Below are 25,172 nucleotides of genomic sequence, written 5' to 3'. Positions count from 1 at the left end.
GTTAGATTCACCAACAAGAGTAGAAACAAAAAAATGGTTCCAGAAGGTGTTGGGGACACATTCCAAATTTCACATTGGGCGTCATTTACAAATTTATTCTTAGGATTGCAACAATTTTTTAAAAGATATTTTTATTTTTACAAATAAGAAATATAAAAATAATAAATAAAGTTTTTGCAGTGTTATTTCCTTCCATACAGGAAATGACCAATTTCCACACTTTGCAGCACAGTCAATCTATAATGATTGGTTTGAATTTCAAATTTGGTCTTTAACAAGAACTTATATGGTTCTTAACTTTTAAGTTTGTTGAATGACATTAATTAACCTTAAATTAAAATTAGCACACCAAGGTTAAATAGACAAGACACTGACCTTAACAACCAGGACAAATATTTATCTACTTATTATAACATGATAGAAGGAGGGTGATGCAACATTTAGATTAAGAAAATAAAAAGGTGACCAAGCTCTAGATTATCTTAGATTATGTTGTATATTATATTAGGATTGATAAGTTGATTAACAGCTTGCAGACCTTATCAGTCTGATTAAACAACTAGCTAACATGGTTTTAAATGAAGTATCCTTTGGTCATAATTTATTAATTTATGGGTCCTACTTAATTTTTGAATTTTAAAAAATATTATATTTTTTATTTAGAAATAATTTAACTTTAACTTTGTAATTTGATCCTTAATAAGATATTTTTCGGTCACACAATTATCTCTAAACTTGATTTAGATATCAAGTGTCAACGCTACTTTTTTTCTTAAACTTTATGTCCAATCATCGCTACATAAATTGAAATAGAAATAGTAATTTTTTTGGAACGAGGTAATTAAATTAAGACTTTTGATATCAATGATGGAGTTTTTTCAATTTGACTCGTTCTTTCTTTCACACTTTAGTTGGAGCGTTAGGAGTTCTTTTATTCCATTATTATTTAATATTTCTTATACTTCGATTATCATATAACTTCAATTCTTTTAAATATGTATGTGCTTTAGATAATTTAATTCCTTTACAACTAGTTATGAATTTATTAATGACGTATAAGCTTTTTAAAGCTTTTAATTAATGAAATATGAACATTTTAACTTGTACGTCATTTTTATCTATAATAGCTAACTAAAATTTGAATGTCAAATATTATTATCAGTGTAGCAATCATTTGCTATAGCAGCTAGAGCCATCAATATGGGCTAGGTCCACTGGGACGGCCTGACCTAATCCGTAATTTGATAGGATTGAGCTATGATTTTTAGAGTCCATTTAAGAAAATTGCTTTTTAGCCCGGCCTTAATAAGTCTGCCGATTTGTGGGGCTTGAGAAATATGGATAGGGCCGACCTGTGGGCCAAATAAAAATTAATTAAAAAATAAAAATAAAATAGAGTATTAAAAATAACAAGAATCTAAACTTAAAATTTGTTTAAACTTTAAAATATCACAATTTAAATACTAATTTTTTTATAAAATTATATGTACTACATAAAATAAAATTTTCCTAAAATTTCTAGAGAATCACTACATAGGACATAGCCTATGGAATATTGTCATAGTTTTTATATTTTATTATGATCATTGGAAAACAATTAGGTTAATATTTCTATTTAGCTATTTATGGTTTTACTTGAAATCAAACTTAATAAATATTATAAAGATAATTTTATTTGTGGATTTGATTAACAAGTAGTAACACTAACACCATGTAATATTGTCTTGTCGATATTTATGATAATATTTTTAAATTATAATTTAATTTAAAAAATTATAAAAAATATACTTTTAAGAAAAGAGGGCTGGTCCGACAAGCCCGTAGCCCACGTACTTGTGGGCTGGGACGACCATTTTCTGGCCCACACTAAAAATGGGCTAGCCCGACCTAACCCGTTAAATTTCAAAGTCTGTACGGATTAACCCGAATGGGATGTGCCAACCCATATTGACAGCTCTAATAACAACCAAATATTATACGGAGTAAAATTTTCACTTGTTATTTGTTTTTGGACAATTTCTTAGTAAATGACCCTTCCTTAAAACTCTTGCAATTTATACATTTTTTAGACTACTTTCTAAAGATTTCTTTTGTGCAAGAGTATATTATGTAATATATATATAGCTTTAGTTGAGAAAATTAGTAATTTGTAGCTACAATTTTAACAAAATTTTGTTATTTGTTTCCTAATTGGTATAAATTCAGAATTTATATAATCTGATTTCTGATTTTATAAATTCAAATTTTGTATATGCTCTAAAATTTGTATATGCTTACCTTCGCTATTTGTATGCGATTTGTTGATACTTTTGATTTGTATAAGTGTAACACCTTGGAACTTGGAAAAAGGAGGAAAATAAAATTTATGAACTGAAGTTTGGTTTACGGATCCCATCTACGGACCATAGGAGCTTCTACAGGCCGCAGATGGAAACCGTAGGAAGTGGGAAAAATAATTTTTCTAAAATCAAGTCCAAGTACCCTTTTTTACGGTTCCCCGGGATGATTGGTCAACCATTGTACGAGTCGTAGGTAGGTCTCGTAGGTGAATTCCAGACTTTGAGACTTATGTTTAACCTTCTACTTTTGTCACAATCTCTTTTGTATAAAATGCTACCTTTTAAACTCTTTTGTTTCTATTATCTTGTATGATGTATTCTAAGTGTCTTGTGTAGGGCCTCTCGAGGTTGTATACTCCATATCACGTCTAGGTTATACTTTGGGTCATGACAATAAGTTATGAAAAATTCATAATAAATTACCCTGGTTGTATATTGACAAGCGAAATATACAAACGGAGTTCTGCAAAATTTCTAAATGTATAAATACAAAATTTATATACACTTGTCTTGTTTGTATGTTGGCAAGCGAAATACGGAAATACTCATAGCAAAAGAAACTATAGCTATGAACCGTAATTAGACAAACTATAGCTACAAAGTTTAATTAAGTTTATTCTCTTTGCTATTTATGAAATTTTCTCAATAATAATAATCTAGGTATATATATCTTTTATTATTACTACTTCTTTTCTTTTATAAAAGGTCCAACTGACCCATTCCCAAGTTTAGCGCACGGGCACAATTCTAAAATGATTAGTGGGATTTTGAGTTTGTCACTAACAAGGACTTAAATGACTTTTAAGTTTGTTAATTAACCTTTAATTTAGATTAGCACACCAACGTTAAATAGACAAGATGATGACCTTAACAAACAGGACAATTGTTTATTTACTAATTATTTTAACATGATAAAGGGATGGTGATGCAACATTTTGATTAAGAAAATGATAAGGTGACGAAACACTAGATAGCTCGAAGATTATGTTGTATGTTATATATTAGGTTCTAGTAGGTTTTTACCCTCAAAGTGATATTTATCAGCGCAAATTAGAATTTGATCAGGTCTCAATACGAATATCTATAAGAAATCAAAAGAAAAATTAGTATAGGTTTTCGATTGGATTTTTTAACATAACCTAGCACACATATAACTAATATAGATATTATACATGCCTATAGTTTTAAAATATTACTCTTTCCGTCCTATTTTATATGTCACCTTTTTACTTTGCACTTGCATTAAGAAATGATGTAACTTTACCCTTCTACCCTTATTTAATGTTTTCTTAAGTCAACTTTATTAATAAATGACAAGATTAATTAACTATTCTATCAAGGGTATAATAGGCAAAACATGGTAATTTATGCATAAATTTTATAAAATGACAAGTATTGTGGTCCAACTATTTATAGAAAGGAATGACATATAAAATGGGATGGAGGGAGTATGAATGAACATATAATTATAGTTAAGGTTATATAGCAAATCTCTTGCTTATCTTCCTTTCTCGCTCTCCTCTCTCCTCTCTCCCCTTTTCTCGCAGTTTAAGTAAAAACAATACTTATAGAATAACAATTTAAGAATTACTCACACATAATAATAAATTAATTTAGTAAAGAACATATTCCAGCATATACACTTTCATCAAAAATAATTAAATAGCCACTACGCATTGAGTATTAGTTTTCACTTGCTAATTAAGTAAAAGTCCTAAATCATATATTATGACATTCCTAACAAATACATATTTAATGTTTATAAAATTTGGAGTTAATTGATTTTATAACCGGTTGAAAGAGATGGATTGGTACATAAGGTAATATCAATAGAATTATAATATGATAATGTATCACTATACCAAAAATGTTTTTTAGTGGTAATTAATTAATGATAATAACTTACTATCACTAAATATATATTGTTAGAGGCAATTACTAGTGACAGTTACTCCCTCTGTCCACTGTTGTTTGTCAGGATAAGGTTATGCACAACCCATAAGAAAAATTTAATATAAGGTGCAATTTGACTAATATAGCCCTACTATAAATCATTATTAAAATGGTTTGTACCTTTTGAAAATTGTAAAAGCAATTTTTTTCACATTAAAGTAGTCTTGTAACTTTAAAATGACTACTTTTTTAAATCAGTAGTTATGCAATTATTAAGGGCAGAATTGGAAAAAAAGTGACTAATTGTTTCTTGATTGTTTAAATTGACAACTAATTTTGGACAACTACTTTTAGTGTACCTGACAAATAATAGTGGACGGAGGGAATATATTTTAACACTCCTTGTAAATGCAGCTAAAACCTATAATGACACTGAAACTAATGACAATTAATTAAAAACTGTAAATATTTTATTACTCTTTGTTAATGTGCATATTTATTGTTGTTAAAGCTATTTTATTGTAGTGTGTTTAGCTCTACCAAATGAGGGTTGAATTCCGCAATAATCGGATTTAAAAGGTTTTTAATTTGGTTATAAAATGATGTTAATTAGCTTTTAATAATTGGATTAGCAAACCAACATGTTGAATAACACACTTTTTGACTTTAGTGGATTGGAAAGGTCAGTTATCTTCTTAATCATTAAAGCATGACAAGGAGTGGTGCAACATTAAAAAATATTAATGAGGATTTTTAATTAATTAAGTAAATGAAATGGTGATGAATTTTAATTAGGGTTGATAGGTTAAGTTACAGCTTGCCATTGACCTTATCAGGTGGGAACAACTTGCTTCTTTTTTTTTCAAATATAATTTAAAATTTCTTTTATATTGTTACAATATTTTGGAAATACAAAGCAAACGGTGAAAAGGAAAAAATGAGACATGTCTATTAGTGCTACATTTGTGGTCAGTGTGAGTTGTTCACATGATCGATTTTAAATTCAGATAAAGAAGGAGAGTTGATTCTGATAAAGAAGGAGAGTGGCTAAGAATCAATTGAAAATAGTTTCTCTAATTAGCGGCGAACCCATCCTTGGCCGAGGGGTGTCAAGCGACACTCTTTTGTCAGAAAATTACATTTATATAGAGATCAAATTTTAATCTCATATTGACACCTTGACATAGGTAAACGGTTTAGTCTAGTGATTAAGGGGTATCAAAAGTTCCTTAAATTGTATATTCAAGCCCTATTTGGCCTCATAATTATATAATTATTTGTTTTTATTTTCTTACTACAACCCCCTATTGGTCTCATAATTATTTTTTTATTTTTTTACTACAATCATTGACACCCGTTTATGAGAATTCTATTCCCGCCTCTGTCTCTACCTCTTAGTAGTAGGAACAAAATTATAACGTTCTTACATTCTTCAGATCGTACTTATGAAGTTATACTGAGTTTATTATCGTTAAACTTTATACCACATTGCAAAAAGTCAATGAATTATCATAGGAACCTTCATGACTCATATGCCTCGTAGCAAGGTCCTTACTGGCCTCTCACAAGCCACCGAAAATTTTAAGCATCAATAAGACATTTTTGATTTATTTATAGTGAGTTCTATATGTTAACACAATACGTAATTGACTTCTCTTTTGAAAAGATATAACAAGTGTGCTTGCAAAAATGAAACTTGCGATTTTGTTAAAGAGTAAAAGGTGATTGGTTAAGAAAATACAGGTCATCCTAACTTAGCCTAAAAAAATCAGGTAGATCAAATAGCAAGGGTAAAATAAGTGTTGAAGATGAAGGAAGCTAATGAAAGGAACAAGTCAAAGAACAGGTCCAAGAAAGCAAACTGACCAGTTTAATGTTGTAGAGTTGGAGTCACACTAGGACTAGACTACTAAATCCTAACTTATGTATGACTAAGTTGTTATATCGTGTATAGGGCTAAAGTCGACTATGATAAGATATTTTAATTATAATACTAGTACTACTCATGTAAATTATAAATTTGTATTGTAGTAAGACTCCTAGTGTAGCTATGGACTCTTCTCCTATATACGAAGCATGCATTCAACAATTTTATTCATCAATACAATCTTTGATTTTTCTAATCCTAGACTTGACAATTCTACATAGTGTTGAAGATGAAGAAAGCAGATGATAGGAACATGTCAAAGGAATATGTCCAAGGAAGCTGACTGACGTGCAAGTTTACTGTTGTAGAATTAGAGTCACATTAGAACTAGACTATTAAATCATAACTTATGTATGACTAAGCTATTGTATCGTGTATAGGGCTAAAGTCGACTAGGATAAGGTGTTTTAGTTATAGTAGTAATAGCGCAAAAGGCTATTGAAGGGGCGGCGAATGCTGGAAAAGCCTCCAACTCGGATAATAGAAAATTATACAATACTCCTGTAAATTATATATTTGTATTGTAGTAGGTCTCCTAGTGTAGCTAGTGTATGACTCTTCTCCTATATAAGGAACATGTACTCAACCATTTTATTTATCACTAAAAATTGATTTATTTAATAGAAAAATGTCATTCTTTTATGAATCGAAGAATAATTTTTAAAAGTGCCATATATGTCCGATTTATGGTAGGTATCATATTTTGAGTTTCTTAAATGGTTACATAAACACCAATAATCGTGCTTGTCCTATTAGATTCTTTTTTGGTTTTCTATCCACAGGGCCGTCTCAATCATAAGGTCACTAAAGCAATCGCTTGGGGACCCAATTCTTTCGGGGCCCCCATTTTCTCCCAAAGACGTATATATATTGTAAATAAAAATTTCATGTATTGATAAATTTGAAGAAAAAAAATTGTATAGAAAATATAATTGAGAAATTGAATATTGTTTAGTTGATTGTAGTATATTTCCTAGATTCTTATGTGGCTAGTTAATTGTAGTATCCTTTCTAGTTTCGCATGTGGCTATCTATTTTATTGTCTAGCTCATTTATATTCTGAGGATTATCATGAACCAACAATATTGTGTTCTTATACTTCTTTTTATTCTCCTTTCACTATTTTTTATTCTTTCATTATTGAATATTGTGAAGTCTCTCAAATGTTCAAACATTCTACATTATGTAAAATCTATTGTTGTGTGTTTATAAAAGGATCAAAAATAAAATAAAATTGGTGTCTTATTCAAATTTCAAGCACTAAAACTAATCAACACTTTTAATAGCATCATATTTTTAAAAAAATTGAGTCATGTTTTATTATTCCAACTTTATATTACATAATTTTCATTGAAAATTTACATTATTTCCATTCTTACTTCATAATGTTTACATATATCCTGTCTCTCCAGACCTCATTGGTAGGATTACACTAAGTATGTTATAATTATTCAATTTATATTTGTCACCTAAAACACAATAGGACCTCTTTATAAAATTTGGCTTTAGGCCTCGAAACTTGTTGAGACGACCCTGTCTATCCAGTTTCTGAAACCTATATTGGAGTTTCGACTAAATTCAAATTGTGCATTACAAGACCTATTTGGGGGTGATGCTTTTAACAAGATTTCTCCATACCTAGGACTTGAACATATATCAATCCCATCATTGCACCACAACCAATATTGGTGCTTCTTCTATTATGTTACCGATGTGGGAAATGTTTTCAGGCATATCTGCACAAAAATAATTCACCAATAAGTTTTTTAGTTTTCTACCCAGTGTCTGTTTTTTCGACTACTTTGTTTTGTTGTGGTGTATTTAGAAACATTAATTATAGACTTATTATCTTCTCTTTAAGGTAGTCATAAAACTCACGCACCGTGTGTTCTCCCATGTCCGTACATAGATATTTAATTTTCCTTTCAGTATCATTCTCTATAGTGTGTTGGAACTCTTTAAATGTCTCAAATACTTCAGACTTCTCCTTTAAGAAGTAAATCTATACTTACCTTGAGAAGTCACAATAAATATTACTCTTTCTGTTTAAAAATTAATTTCTTAGTTTGATTTAACATGGAATTAAAGAAAATAAAAAAAAACTTTTCACTTTTGTAGTCCTAAATTAAAGTTATATCAAATGTACCAAAATGTCCTTTAAACTTGTGGTGTTAAACATGTCACATGTGTAATCATTTAAATATAAATTTATTAAATGATTCGAATTATATTAAATTCATGAATATATTGGTCCAAATAAATATTATGGATTAATATAATTGATTTAATTATTTAAATTCAATAAATATGAATTTAATTAAAGCCCGCTCCATAAAACCCATATGCCATGTCACTTAAATTTAATTGGTCGAAGGGAATCCTATTCCTATCACAACTGCTCTATTTTAAAACTATAAATAAGGGTCCTCATAATTCAGAAGAGGGACCAAGAATTCTAAACAAAAGTTAGAGAAGGCTCGTGGATCAAAAGCCAGAGAAGGCTCGTGGATCAAAAGCCACAAATTTCTCTACAAGCTACAAGTTTAAGAATTCAAGAATTCAAGGATTCAAGAATTCAAGCGTTCAAGATCAAGAACGATCAAGATCAAGCTCGGAGCCCTTGGATTCAACTAGAAGTCAAGATCAAGATAAAGTTCAAGTTCAAGAACGATCAAGATCAAAACCATAGGATTCAAGATCAAGCTCGAAGCCCTTGAATTCAACTATAAAGTCAAGATCAAGATAAAGTTCAAGATCAAGATAAAGATAAAGATAAAGATCAAGATTAAGTTCAAGATCAAGATAAGTTAAAGTTCAAGTTCATCAAAGATTCAAGAACAAGCTCAAGAGCCCTTGAATTTATATTCGAAAAGGTGAATTCAGAGGAATAATAGAGATTGTAACACTCACACTTTGAAATTAATAAAATGATTGTTGCTTAATTTTTCTTTTCTTGATTATTATTTTCTCGACACGAAATTTTATTGTCTACAAATTCTGGCACGCCCAGTGGGACAATCTCTACCTCTCATCTCAACTTTTCAAGCATCAAATAATATCAAAATGACTTGCACTATAAAAGAACGACTAGCAAGCTTGACTAAAGCTATTGAATGCTTGACAAAGTGTGCTCACGAACAAGAAGCTAAACTTTCCAAGCTAACAAATAAGATGGATAACATGATCGAAAGAAGATCGAGTCGAGAATCTTTGAAGCTTCCTAGAATTCAAGATGAAAGAGAGTCTTGCATAAAGCAAACAAAGATCAAAGAGATTCATCTCTCTACTGGAGGTTTGATTCCCATTGATCAATTGAAGAACTTTATCATAGAGGCTATCAAAGACAAGTTTGAGTCCCCATCCAAATTTTCTTCTACATATGCAAAGCCATATACACAAAGAATCGATAACTTAAAAATGCATGAGGGTTATCAACCTCCTAAGCTTCAACAATTTGATGGCAAAGAAAGTACCAAACAACATATAGCGCACTTTATTGAACCTTGCAATATAGGTGGGATGTATGGTGATTATCTCGTTAAAGAGTTCGTTCGATCTCTCAAAGAAAATGCCTTTGATTGGTACACAAATCTCGAACCAAATTCTATAGATTGTTGGGAGCAGTTAGAGAAAGAGTTTCTCAATCGTTTCTATAGCATAAGACGCGTCGTTAGTATGATTGAACCTACAAAAGCTCGTCAAGGTGAAGATGAGCTAGTTTTTGACTTTATCAACTGTTGGAGAAGTTTGAGCCTCAACTGCAAAGATCATCTTAGTGAAACTTCTAGCATTAAAATGTGCATCAAAGGCATGAATTGGGGTCTTCACTACATCTTGCAAGGATTAAAGCCCAATACATTCGAAGAGTTGGCCACTCGTGCACATGACATGGAATTAAGCTTGACTTTAAGAGAATATCAACGATTTCCTGTCTATGAACCTCATGAAGATGAAGATATAGAAGAACTCCAAAGTGGGGGCAAGTCTACATCTGAAGATGATTTTGAAGAGTCAATGTATATATAAACACTCCTAGACGTATGAGGCAAAACTGCATATCACAAAACTCTTCAAATTTGAGCTAAATGATCAAGTTGAAGCGCTCCTAGACGCATGAGGCTAAACCGTATATCACAAATCTCTTCAAATTTGATTTAAATGTTCAAGCTGAAATGCTCCTTGAAACACAAGCTTAAACTGTATGTCACTTAAATCTTCAAGTTTGAGTTAAATCTTCAAGTTGAGATGCTCTTTGAAACACAAGCAAAACTGTATGTCACAAAACTCTTCAAATTTGAGTTAAATCTTAAAGTTGAAATGCTCCTTGAGACACGAGCCTAAACTGTATATCATAAAACTTTTCAAATTTGAGGTAAATCTTCAAGTTAAAATTCTCTTTGAAACTTGAGCTTAAATTGTATGTCTCTTAAATCTTCAAGTTTAAGTTAAATCTTTAAATTGAGATGCTCCTTGAAACACGAGCTTAAACTGTATATCACAAAGCTCTTCAAATTTGAGTTAAAACTTCAAGTTGAAATGCTCCTTGAGACACGAGCCTAAACTGTATATCATAAAGCTCTTTAAATTTAAGCTAAACCTTCAAGTTAAAATGCTCCTTGAGACACGAACCTAAATTGTATATTATAAAGTTCTTTAAATTTGTGCTAAATCTTCAAGTTACAATGCTCCTTAATGCATGAGATTAAATTGCAAGTTACAATGCTCCTCATCGCAAGAGACACAAGGTGGCCCTTTTTTCACTTGAGTTACAGAAGGTGGTTTCATCAAATCTGAACAAGATATAGACTCACCACTATCTTGTGACCCTTCTTGTTGTGGTGTCGCAATATTGTTCTCCTACAAAAAAAGGAATAAATAGTCAAGTAAGAAAGTGCCAAGATATAGTCGATAGAGTAAAGGCTATAACCATACCGTATTGAGAGAGACTACTATAGTTCTTGAAGTGCTACTTGCATTGTCACACGATTCGACCACAGGTCGGATAACATCGTATAATACCCTTAATATCCTAAAAAAAACTTCCTTGCTACTACTTTCACTCTCACCTTGAAGCAACCTCTTGGAAACATAAACAGCTTGAGTATGTGTCTTCCTTTTTGATGCTACCGAAGGCAATTGAGACTTTATTTTATGTTTCTGGGGTACCTTAACACCCAAAGAAGAAAGCATACTAGTGTTAAGGACGTTGTTATTAAATACTTCCCCAAAACCCACTAAATGTACTATGGGAATCGCTTAGAAACATCTACTAAAGCCCGCAAATGATCATCAAGAAATTTCCCACGAGTTTTTTTCCACCAAGCCTGATAGTTAGATCCAAAAGACTTTCTCTCATTAGGTGTGATTGAAGGAAAAGTTGCTCGTGATGCAAATCGACTCATAGTGCAAATTCGCCAAAACGTAAGACCCTTGTCCAAAGAGGCAATACGAATGTCATTCTTCATAATACCAGGGATGTTTTGGTAGAATCCAAATTGACGACTGAAGCGATGTGGACTATATGGCTCAATAATGAATGAATCTCTACATCGAAGAGGAAGATAGTTAAAGCGAATACTCATAAAATAGCTCAACTCCACTTCTGATGCATGATCATTATCCATATGAAAGTAAGGGTATGTCTTATCCATCATAGTAGATGTCCAAGCCACATTTTCCCCACCATGAATGCATTTTCTCACATCATTGCTGTCGAAATACCTTGCACCAACCTCTCTAGAATATACTGCCATAGTGGGAATAAAGTGTCACGCCCCGAGCTACCCCCGAGACGCGGACACGGGACCTAGGACCACAAGTGATCCCAAGCTAACCCTACTGGCATGATCATGAGCATACTAAAGATAATAAACTGATGCGCAAGCTAATTCATAAATAAATCTGAAAAGATAGGGAATACCCATATAGTATAACTGAATATATCAAATCTAAGAGTTTAATACAAAACAAATATCAAACTCAAAACACTAAGCTGAATCTAACTATGTCTGAAATAAGCCTCTAAACTGACTAGAAATGTTGGGACATGCCCCAACTAGGTCTAGCAAAACTGAAACTAAAGACTAAAAGCGATAAAGATAAACATGTCACTAGTCCTCAAAGAATGAGGACTCACCACTGATGTTGTTGAACTGAAGATTGGGAATCGATTTAAGCGTGATCTGGGTGAGAACCTGAACCTACATCACGAGAAGATGTAGCGCACGTATGCATCAGTACTTGAAGGGTACTGAGCATGCAGGATAGAGTAAAGCTGAAATAACATATAACTGAACAAAGCAATAAAGCAATGAAATAATCTGAACATGATATAGATACTAAAAATACTGAATACTGAGCTAACTGATGCAATGACCAAATTTATAACATGTTGAGACTGAATACTAACTGTACTGAAATATGGTCAATGCAATAGAGTCTGACTAAACTGTGGGACCTACTAATAACCGACATAAAACCATATGAGCTAAATGTGGAGTCTGATGTATACGCCCCATCGAGAGGACCCAATATACCCGGCCAAAGGTATAGAGGCATGACTGGCGTGATCACTAAACTGATGTTGCCCACAGAGGGGACTTACACCTACGTGGCCCGTAGTTCTGGGACTATATGGGTACGCTGAAACCCTAGTCCAACTCGATATTATGCTACTCCCAATAGATTAAGTGGTTAACACATTATGACTGAGTTTCTGTAAATACTAGATAGCTCGAAACTGAACATGCAAACTGAGAATGCAACAATTAATCTTATAATGATGCATTCATAAACTGAGGCATGTATAACTGAATATATTATGACTGAAATACTGAATAACTCAAAACACTGACATGTAGATACTCATACTTGAAAACCCTCTTTTTTGAAAACAATTCAACATCATATTATGCTATGATTGTTGATGACTTGGGAAGTCATACTGCATAAACATTGATATTATATCTAGATACCATACTATTCATAAATTGATGACCTACTCAATTGTCATACTAATCATGTTTTAGAAGCTCTTTCTCAAAACTCATCTTAACTTTCTCAAAAACTCAGTTTAAAACTCAAGTGTTGTCTTAAAGAAAAGCTTCTCATGATTTATAACTCAAAATAGGGTTTATGCTGAAATATATTGAAAATGTGGCATAAAACTGGAGCATGTATATATGAATAACTGAAATATCTGACCTAGCATGTGTAATTCAAGAACTAATGAAATACATAGCTAAGGTTCTGAAATTTATGTAAGAAACTGAGCAATAACATGATAATCTATTTTGAAACATTTAAATAACTAATTCATGATGATCTGTTGAAATTCTAGAAACCCTAGGTCTGTTCATAATCATGGAATCAAGAATCTGACTGAATTCTAGGGACCTAATGGGCGAAAGGAACCCACTAGTGAAATCCCACATACCTGGTGACGAATTCCATGGAGAAATCTTTTGATTTTGGGGCTGGAACTGAAGAAACCTCGCTGCGTTCTTGAACTAGGGTTCTTGACCTTTTTCTCCTTCTTGATTTTAATTTTCTAAGTTTTGGTTAATGATTTTGACTAAGGTAAGTTCTAATTATGTTTCTAGGCTTAAACTGATTAAAACCTCATGATTTAGGGTCTACACGACGTATCTTAGGGGTTAAATGAAATAGGAAAAGACCAAAAGACTACCCCTGAATTAACTATTGTCGGAGTGACTGACGGAATGGACCTACGGTCTGTCAATCAATCGATGGTCCGTCGATTGGGTCTGTAGGTCGAGTCTGCCCGGTAGGGCTTCACTAAAATGTACATAACGTTTTACTTGGAGGTCAGAATTTAGCAAACTCGGTGGCGTTAGAAAGATAATTCAATTATCTATATAACCATTGGTCATAGAACACATAATTCATTTTGTGCTAAGAGTTATGACCATCTGAAGTTGACCCATCAATAATTTTCAGCTAATTGGCTGCTAATCCTCATCTACGGTCAGACCTACGGACTGTGGATCGATTGTCGGTTCATGCTGGTCGACCGTAGTTTGTGTCAGAGGCTGGGTAAGGGAAATCTCGATCCACGGACACAGACCACGGACCGTGGTCTGATCTACGAACCGTGTTTTGTCCGTGAGTCGGGACTTAGCCAAATTTTCTGACTGAGTTCTGGGGAAGTTTTCTGTCACGAACTACAGGCCTGCAGGATGGACCGTGATTTTATCTACGGTCCATAGAGGGTGTCCGTGAGTGCCACCTGTAACACCAGAAATCTAAAATCTCTATTTTCGAATACGGGGTGTTACATTATCTCCCCCTTGGGACCATTCATCCTCGAATGAAGACTAATCTAGCTGAAATAGAGGGAGAGGGCTTCAATCCCTACCACTAAACACTGAGAACTTAATTTCTAACTGAACTGAGTTCCAAGAACATGCAAATACGCTGAAAATGCAAGTACAAACTGAAGGAACATGATTCTAAGACTGAATTTTCGCATGAATGACTGAAAAACTGAAGAGGAACTATTACCTCAAGCTGGAATGGAATCGGAAGGAAAGAGGTGAGGATACTTGGACTTTATGGCTGCTTCTGCTTCCTAAGTAGCTCCTTCTACCGACTGACTCCTCCACAAAACCTTGACTGAAGCGACTTATTTATTTCTCAACCTTCTAACCTAACTATCGAAAATCTCAACTAGTACATCCTTATAAGAAAGACTATCTTTTATAGCCACAATCTCTAATGGCACTACGGATGCTGGATCACCCACACACTTCTTCAAAAGAGAAATGTGAAAGACTGGATGCACTGCTGCTAAATCTGCTGGCAACTCTAACTCATAAGTCACTTTACCAATCCTTTTCAAGATCCGGTAAGGGCCTACATATCTGGGACTGAGCTTTCCTTTCTTGCCAAATCTCATCACCCCTTTCATAGTTGACACTTTCAGGAAAACTCAATCATCAACTTGGAACTCTAGTTCCCTTCTTCTCACATCTGTATAAGACTTCTGGAGACTCTGGGCAATCTTAAGTCTATCTCTAATGAGTTGCACTTTCTCCATAGCATCAAGGACCGAATATGGTCCTATCAAGGCTGCTTCACCTACTTCAAACCAACCAACGGGAGATCTACACCTACGCCCATACAATGCCTCATAAGGGGCCATCTGAATGCTGGAATGGTAACTATTATTGTAGGCGAACTCAATAAGAGGAAGGTGATCATCTCAACTACCCTTGAAATCGATCACACAAGCTCTCAACATATCTTCTAAGGTCTGAATGGTACGATCTTCCTGATCATCCGTCTGCGGATGAAATGATGTGCTAAGATTAACCTGAGTACCAAGACCTTTTTGAAATGACTTCCAGAAATGAGAAGTAAACTGAGGACCTCTATCTGAGATGATAGACAAAGGAACCCCATGAAACCTCACAATCTCATTATAAAGCTTGGCGTAGTCCTCCGCCGAATCTGTAGTCTTGACCGCCAAAAAGCGAGAAGACTTAGTAACGCTATAAACAATCACCCAAATAGAGTCATATTGTCTGCGAGTATGAGGTAAACATGTGATGAAGTCCATGTTGATCACTTCCCACTTCCAAGTAGGAATGTCAATCTCTTGAGTCATACCTCCTGGTTTCTGATGTTCTACCTTGACTTGCTGGCAATTGGGGCACTTAGCCACAAAATCTACTATATCTCTTTTCATACTATTCCACCAATAAACTTCCCGCAGATCGCGGTACATCTTAGTGGCGCCTGGATGGATAGAATATCTAGAGTTATGGGCCTCTGCAAGAATATGTTGTCTCAACTCACCCACATTAGGAATACATAATCGACCCTGGTAGCGAAGCACACCATCTCCCCCTTGGGAGATAAACCTCAACTCTCTGTTGATGGACTGCACCCTTGAGTTCAAGTAATATCGGTTCGCTGTCTTGCTTTTCCTTAACTTTCACTACCAAAGAAGATTCTGATCTATTCTGGACTATCACACCACCATCTGATGTGTTAGTAAGACTAACTCTTAAGAGAGTAAGACGATGAACATCTTTTTCTACTTCCTTCCTTTTTTCCTTAATATGTGCTACACCACCCTCTAGATTTACCTCTTTCTGGCCTTAAGGTAAGAGAAAATCAACATATAGGTACTGAGCTACTACCCCTCTATTCTAAGACTGGCTCGTTTGGAAATTGGAACTAAACAATCCTAGTTTTACAATCGACTGAGGCATAACATGAATGTAACCAATCCATGCCTAGAATGACATCGAAGTCTACCATTTCTGAGAGACTGTGACAGGGCAATTTCTGTATACCCGTCTAGCTATAACTGAGTCACCGACTGGAGTAGAGACTGAGAAGGGTTCTGAGAGAGTTTCTGGACTGACATCTAAGATTACTGCTATACAGGGATTCATAAAAGATAAAGTACCCCCCTGAATCTTTCCACTGAGTGTACCATATGTGTGCCACATCCTTAAGCTGGTAGGATGCCAACTCAACCCTACCATTATCAGTCACTTGCATCACTCCAAAGATTTTCTTAACCTCATCAATGAAGTTCTGTGGGTCTTCACCAACTTGCGACCTTAAAAACTCATTAGGATTCATCCTTACAAAATTTAGAACCCTATCTACCACTGATCCACCATTTCTATTAGTAGGAACTGGAATTTGCTGATTGTTCTCGTTCGTCATACCTGAGCCAAAAGCTGAATTGGCATTTCAAAACTCTGCATTCGAAATTTCCTGATCTGGGACTGGAGGAACTACGTTATCATTCCTTGCCTAAGCTCTATGAGGAGGTATGATCTTAAGCGCATAACAATGGATTAGAAAGGAGATCATACCAACACACAATAAAAATATGAAGAAAGTAAAGTTTTCCTAAAACACTTCATAGCTTCCCTCTCATTAGATGTGGTGCACTTCACACCCATGAAAAGGACTCTACTTAGTGCGGCTTTTCAGACATCCTAGGACTCTCAAACCTAATGCTCTGATACCAAGTTTGTCATGCCCCGAGCTACCCCCAAGACGCGGACACGGGACCTAGGACCACAAGTGATCCCAAGCTAACCCTGCTGGCATTATCATGATCATACTAAAGATAATAAACTGATGCGCAAGCTAATTCATAAATAAATCTGAAAAGATGGGGAATACCCATATACTATAACTAAATATATCAAATCTGAGAGTTTAATACAAAAGAAATATCAAACTCAAAACACTAAGCTGAATCTAACTACGTCTGAAATAAGCCTCTAAACTAACTAGAAATGTTGGCACATGCCCCAACTAGATCTAGCAAAACTGAAACTAAAGACTAAAAGCAGTAAGGTTAAACATGTCACTAGTCCTCGAAGAATGTGGACTCACCACTGATACTGCTAAACTGAAGATCGGGAATCGATCTAAGCGTGATCTGGGTGCTGAGAACCTGAACCTACATCACGAGAAGATGTAGCGCACGTATGCGTCAGTACTTGACGGGTACTGAGCATGCAGGATAGAATAAAGCTGAAATAACATATAACTGAACAAAGCAATAAAGCAATGAAATAATCTGAACATGATATAGATAATGAAAATACTGAGCTAACTGATGCAATGACCATATTTATATCATGTTGAGACTGAATGCTGACTGTACTGAAATATGGTCAATGCAATAGAGTTTGACTGAACTATAGGAACTACTAATAACCGACATAAAACCACATGAGCTAAATGTGGAGTCCGATGTAGACGCCCCATCGAGAGGACCCAATATACCCGGCCAAAGGTATAGAGGCATGACTGGCGTGATCACTAAACTGATGTTGCCCACAGAGGGGACTTACACCTACGTGGCTCGTAGTTCTGGGACTATATGGGTACGCTGAAACCCTAGTCCAACTCGGTATTATGCTACTCCCAATAGATTAAGTGGTTAACACATTATGACTGAGTTTCTGTAAATACTGGATAGCTCAAAACTGAACGTACAAACTAATAATGCAACAATTAATCTGATAATGATGCATTCATAAGTTGAGGCATGTATAACTGAATATATTATGACTAAAATACTGAATAACTCAAAATACTGACATGTAGATACTCATACTTGAAAACCCTCTTTTTTGAAAACAATTCAACATCATATTATGCTATGATTGTTGATGACTTGGGAAGTCATACTGCATAAACATTGATATTATATCTAGATACCATACTATTCATACATTGATGATCTACTCAATTGTCATACTAATCATGTTTTAGAAGCTCTTTCTCAAAACTCATCTTAACTTTCTCAAAAACTCAGTTTAAAACTCAAGTGTTGTCTAAAAGAAAAGCTTCTCATGATTTATAACTCAAAATAGGGTTTATGCTGAACTATATTGAAAATGTGGCATAAAACTGGAGCATGTATATATGAATAACTGAAATATCTGACCTAGCATGTGTAATTCAAGAACTAATGAAATACATAGCTAAGGTTCTGAAATTTATGTAAGAAACTGAGCAATAACATGATAATCTGATTTGAAATATTTAAATAACTAATTCATGATGATCTGTTGAAATTCTAGAAACCCTAGGTCTGTTCATAATCATGGAATCAAGAATCTGACTGAATTCTAGGGACCTAATGGGCGAAAGGAACCCACTAGTGAAATCCAACATACCTGGTGACGAATTCCAAGGAAAAATCTTTTGATTTTGGGGCTGGAATTGAAGAAACCTCGTTGCGTTCTTGAACTAGGGTTCTTGACCTTTTTCTCCTTCTTGATTCTAATTTTCTAAGTTTTGATTAACGATTTTGACTAAGGTAAGTTCTAATTATGTTTCTAGGCTTAAACTGATTAAAACCTCATGATTTAGGGTATACACGACGTATCTTAGGGGTTAAATGAAATAGAAAAAGTCCAAAAGACTACCCCTGAATTAACTGTTGTCGGAGTGACTGACGGAATGGACCTACGGTCCGTTAATCAATCGACGGTCCATCGATTGGGTCCGTAGGTTGAGTCTGCCCAACATGGCTTCACTAAAAAGGCCATAACCTTTTACTCGAATGTCGGAATTTAGCAAACTTGGTGGTGTTAGAAAGATAATTCAATTATCTATCTAACCATTGGTCATGGGACACATAATTCATTTTGTGCTAAGAGTTATGACCATCTGAAGCTGACCTATCAATAATTTTCAGCTAACTGGCTGCTAATCCTCATCTATGGTCAAACCTACAGACCGTGGATTGATTGTCGGTTCGTGCTGGTCGACCGTAGTTTGTGTCAAAGGCTGGGTAAGGGAAGTCTCAATCCACGGACACAGACCACAGACCGTGGTTTGATTTACGAACCGTGGGTCTGTCTGTGTATCGGGACTTAGCCAAATTTTCTGACTGAGTTCTGGGGAAGTTTTCTGTCACGAACCACGGACCTGCAGGACGGACCGTGAGTTCATCTACGGTCCGTGGTTGGTGTCCGTGAGTGCCACCTGTAACACCAGAAATCTAAAATCTCTATTTTCGGATACGGGGTGTTACATAAAGGGCCCATTGTAAAATGCATAATGAGTCTTGAAGTAATGAGCAAGCCAGCCATAAACATAGTGGATGGGGAAACATACTTTAATTTGATTAAGTTGTGATAAACTCGAGATCTTATTTAAACCATTGTAGGTGCTGGCTAATACCGGGATCGCAAGGCTGATCTTCTTCCCACTCGCCATCAAGCTTGCCATCTTGAAAGTCCCTGGACGAACAAACTCACCCTCCTTATTGGAAAGGACAAAAGCACACAACCAACAAGATAAGAAAACGGTTAGATATGTTTCATTTCTTTTGTCAACTTTCACTCCAAGTCCGGAAAACATCCTTTCTTCGACGCGTGACCACTTTGTTATATCAGGTAAGAGAACCCCAAATTGGTAAACCTCCAAGAATATGTCAATCCCATAAAGAAATAGATAATTCTTCGACAGATGTAAGAAGTGTATTGGTTTTTGGACACCAAGCTTCACAGAACACTTGAAAAATGTTTGAGTTACGGTCATAAGTGAATAAAGATGCATAAATGGCATCATAAATTTGAGTCGTATTCAATACCCCTTGGCTTCTACCAAGTATATCCTCAGTCCACTTCCAATACCCTGGAATGTGATGATACTCTCCCTCAACTTCCATTGTGCTCCCCTATTGTATATCGCCTTGAATTATGCGATGACCTAAACTTGGAAGATGAGTTGCAATATTAGCATGATGATGATCTGGCGCTTGAAGAGACCACAACCTAAGTAGATTATTGGAAGTATGAGTGTGCACCGAAGTCCAATTCGCCATATGAAATGGATTTTTCAAAGAAGGCCACTGATTTGCATATCGACCGACTAGTGGATCATGAGTCAAAAATCGTATTTGTTCTCCCCCTTCTTCAGTCTCAACTATAAGATGCCTAAGTCTGGTGGAGGGAGAGATGTATTGCCTGAAAATCATCATTTCTTCAAACTACAAGGCATAAAAGGAGGTCGTTAGTAACAAACTTGGGCATACAATAGCAAAAAGAAAAAGGGTCGTTGTCAAGAAAGCTCTTTGTAACTCTTAAGGCGGGGATGTGTATCTATCCGCTTTCGCCTTAAGAATACCATAAATTACCTTTCTTAGGGCGGGGATTTATATCTATCTGCTTTTGCCTTAAGAATACCATATATTACCTTTCTTAGGGCGGGGATTTATATCTATCCGCTTTCGCCTTAAGAATACCATAAATTACCTTTCTTAGGGCGGGGATTTGTGTAACACCCCAGAAAAATTTTGAACTAAGACTCAAACCGTTCTTCGTAGTGAGTGAGATTTTACCAAGGAATTTAAAATTTCTTAAGTGTTAAGGTCACTAGATGTAGCACCTTGAGTTTCAAAAAGAATTAAATTGGAAATAGCAAAATCTGAAATTTTGCAAGTTATGCTTAAGTATGAGTTTTGGGTCGACTTCAAACGACCAGAATTCCTAGGTCAGGATGAATTAGGTGTGCTACCAGATACCGTAGCAAAGATCTTTGAATTATCTTTCCAACGCCGCAGAGTTTGCTATGTTTCGAGGTCGGATGAGTGAGATATGACCTTTTGAAGATAGGCTGTCCAGTTAAGGAAAGTTAGCCGAAAATAAAGAGGGGTATTTTGGTCTTTTCCTTACCCAACCAGATTTAATTCGTTTTTAGTAATATGTTAGGGGTCTAATCTGATTAGGTTCAGTTTTATAATTCTAAAATATGCCTAGGGTTTTAGTTGAGAATTCAAGAAGAGAAAAGAAGAAGAGAAAAGAGGAGAAAACAGAAAGGATGAAAGCGTTCGTCGAGATTCTTGCATCTTGTTGCGGATTTTCGCCATGGGTTTAATCCCTAAGAGGTATGTAAGCTTCCATAGTGTTGGGTTCTTTCACCCAAATGCCAATCATGATTTATTCAGCGTAATTTCGTTCTTGAAATTTAAAGATTAGAGTTCTTGATGAGTTCTTGATAAGTGTTCTTGAGGTTTCATTAAGTTTTGATGTAAGATTCTGTTTGGGTCAACTTTAAACGACCATATCTCTCACAATATTAAGAGTTACGTGAGCCATAACCTATCCAATTAAAGGAAATTGAATCTACTTTCCAACCCCACCAATTTCATGTCAATCCAATATCTGAGTAAAACGTTATGACTATTTTAGTATCTACAGTGCTGTTATGAATTAGCCGACGGGAAAATATTAAAAAGAGTCGTTTTTGCCTTTTACCTCCAAGAAAACCATAAACGAATTTCTTGACTAATAAAAGGCTCAAAACAATCAGATTTTCATCTTCACTAATGAAAATCATAATTCTTGGCCATAGAGATTTCAAGAAAAGAATCTCAAGAAAGGTTTTCTTGATTGCTTACCTTCAAGTTAGGGTTTCAAGGCTTCTAATCAAGTTCTTCTTCAAGATTCTTAAAGATTCTTCAAGAATATTTTTCTTCTAGGTATGCAAGGCTATCATAGTGTTGGACTAGTTCGTCTTCACGCCCTACATCTACTTTCATATCAGTAAAAGAGTAATCTAGGATACTTTCCCTAGATTTGAATATTCTTGAGATAAGTTAATTTAGAGTTATTGAATTCATGTTTCTTTTAAAAGTTCTATTCCTAATTATCGAATAGCTATATTGTTATTGAGATCCTTCATATCATAAATCATAACTCTTGAATTCATAATTCAAATTCAAGAGAGAGTTAAGAGTAGAGTTCAAGGAAGCCTTTGAGTTCAATTGTGAATCCTTTGAGATCAACTATTGCTTTGAACTAAGTTTTGAGGAAGTAAGTCAGAGAATGAGAAGAGTCACATACATGAGTTTCATAATGTTATGTAGACCTACGAGTCAAGTCGTTCATGCACATAAATTCTGCATGAACTCCAGAAGTTGAGTATCTTTGAGAGGAGTAGTATCTTCAAGTTCTAAGTCTTGAGTTCCTAATCCCCTTTGAGATTATATTTCTAAGCATGAGACTATTACATGTTACCCATAAAGTCTTTGAGTTGAATTGTTCATGCCCATAATTCCGCATGAATCCTATAAGTCGAGCAGTCTTGAGAAGAGAAGTATCTTTGAGTCTTTGAGTTGAGTCGTTCATGCTTATAATTCCGCACGAACCCTCTGAGTTGAGCATTCTTGAAATTAGTAATATCATTGAAGTTCTTGAGTTCCAAGTATTTGAGTTCTATCTATGGTTATTGAAAACCTTGCATTGAGTAGTTCATGTCCATAATTCGGTATGAACCATATTTTAAGAAGTCTTTTACAAACGTTTTAACTTTGTTTTAAGACTTAAGTTTTGAGTTCAGTAAAGAGTAAAGAGTAAAGTTTGAAGTCTTTTTCTTCAAAAGTATATGGGGACTAAGTATTCCCAAAGAGTTTATAAATGTTTTCACATTTAAATAAGAACGGAAACTGAGATTTCCAAAGGGCCTTCGGGCTAGTTTTCAGAAAAGAGTAATAGCTTTCTAAATGAAGCAAGCAGGGAAACTGAGATTTCCAAGATAGCCTTTGAGCTAAGTTTTTGAGCAATTATCTCAAATCAGCAGAAAGAAGTATGTTTTTAAAACATAAGAGCTAGTATATTTTTGGGAGTAGTATTGAGCACCGATATGGGGGAGAGTTTAGACAACTCACAGCCTCCATAAACCATGTAGCCACCATGGGTAGAAAAGGGTCATACTTTTTAGATGAACCTTTTTCGAAATAGACTAGTGGATCCATTAGGCAGTTCAGGTCCTATACCTTTGGCCGGGTATAGGATGCGCTGGCAGCGTGAGGTAGATCGCTGTATCATCACTATAGCTCTTATGTGATGGTTGTCGGTTAGAGAAACTCCCACAGAAGTTATTGTATTTTTATATACATCAGTTTATTGTATTTTTATATACATTTCAGAGTTATGTTGTATCCTTGCATACACACAGATTTCACAGCATGTTTTTAAACAGTTTGTTTCTTTATATTGCACTTGTTTTAAATTGCTTTATATTGAAATGAGTTCAGTCATATTGAGTTGAGTATTCAAAGTTGAGTATCCAGAGTTGAGTATCCAGAGTCGAATATCATATCTTTGAGTCGAATATCATATCCTTGAGTTGAGTATCTAATCTCTGAGTTGAGTATCTTATCCTTGAGTACTTCTGAGTTGAGTAAGTTTGAGTAGTTTGGAGTATTCCTTGAGTTGAGTAAGATTGAAAAGAGGCAAGTATGTTTCCTTTTTATCAAGTTTCAAGCTTATGTTTATGTTTTAGAATTCCCCTTACATGCTCGTACATTCCACGTACTGAGCCATTTGGCCTGCATCTTCTCATGATGCAGACACAGGTATTCAGGGTCATCAACAGGAGCTTCGTTGATACATCCGAGAGTTCGAGTTAGCTATGGTGAGCCTCCTTGCTTTCGGAGGATTTCATTTACCTTTCAGTTATATCAGTTGTTAGGATGTCATGGGTCTTGTCCCGACTTCCATTTTTATCAGTTAGAGGCTTCATAGATAGTCAGTATAGTTGAGAAGTCTGTATCATTTATTTTATTAAATGTTTTAAAGACTAAAGTTGCCTTTTTATGGCGAGTTGTATATATTTTATTATACAGAGTTTTCTTTGGACTTAAAGTTTGTATTTAAGTTTTATGAACTTTTATTTCAGTTTTTAAGCTTTGTATGCTTGAATCAGGTTTCCGCTTGTAGTCAGCCAGGATGAGAGTTCGCTTGGGGACCAGCAATGGTCTTCGAGTGCCGGCCACGTCCAGGGTGTAGGCTCGGGTCGTGACAATTTGTATCTATCCGCTTTCGCCTTAAGAATATCATAAATTACCTTTCTTAGGGAGGGGATTTATATATATCCGCTTTCACCTTAAGAATACCATAAATTACCTTTCTTAGGGCGGGGATTTATAACTATCCGCTTTCGCCTTAAGAATACCGTAAAGTTACCTTTTTTAGGTGGAGATTTTTATCTATCCGTTTTCGCCTTAAGAATACCATAAATTACCTTTCTTAGGGCGGAGATTTATATCTATCCACTTTCGCCTTAAGAATACCATAAATTACCTTTCTTAGGGTGGGGATTTATATCTATCCACTTTCTCCTTAAGAATACCGTAAAGTTACCTTTCTTAGGGAGGGGATTTTTATCTATCCGCTTTCGCCTTAAGAATACCATAAATTACCTTTCTTAGGGTGGGGATTTATATCTATCCTCTTTTGCCATAAGAATACCATAAATTACCTTTCTTAGGGCGGGAATGTTTATCTATCCGCTTTCGCCTTAAGAATATCATAAAGCTACCTTTCTTAGGGCGGGGATGTGTATCTATCCGCTTTGCCTTAAGAATACCATAAATTACCTTTCTTAGGGCGGGGATGTGTATCTATCCTCTTTCGCCTAAGAATACCATAAATTACCTTTCTTGGGGCGAGAATGTGTATCTATCCTCTTTCGCCTTTAGAATATCAGTTGTA

This window comes from Solanum stenotomum, chromosome 5 (assembly GCF_019186545.1).
Source record: "Solanum stenotomum isolate F172 chromosome 5, ASM1918654v1, whole genome shotgun sequence".
NCBI classification, from domain to species: domain Eukaryota; kingdom Viridiplantae; phylum Streptophyta; class Magnoliopsida; order Solanales; family Solanaceae; genus Solanum; species Solanum stenotomum.
The sequence above is the reverse complement of the archived record's forward strand: the minus strand, read 5'-3'. Positions refer to the sequence as shown.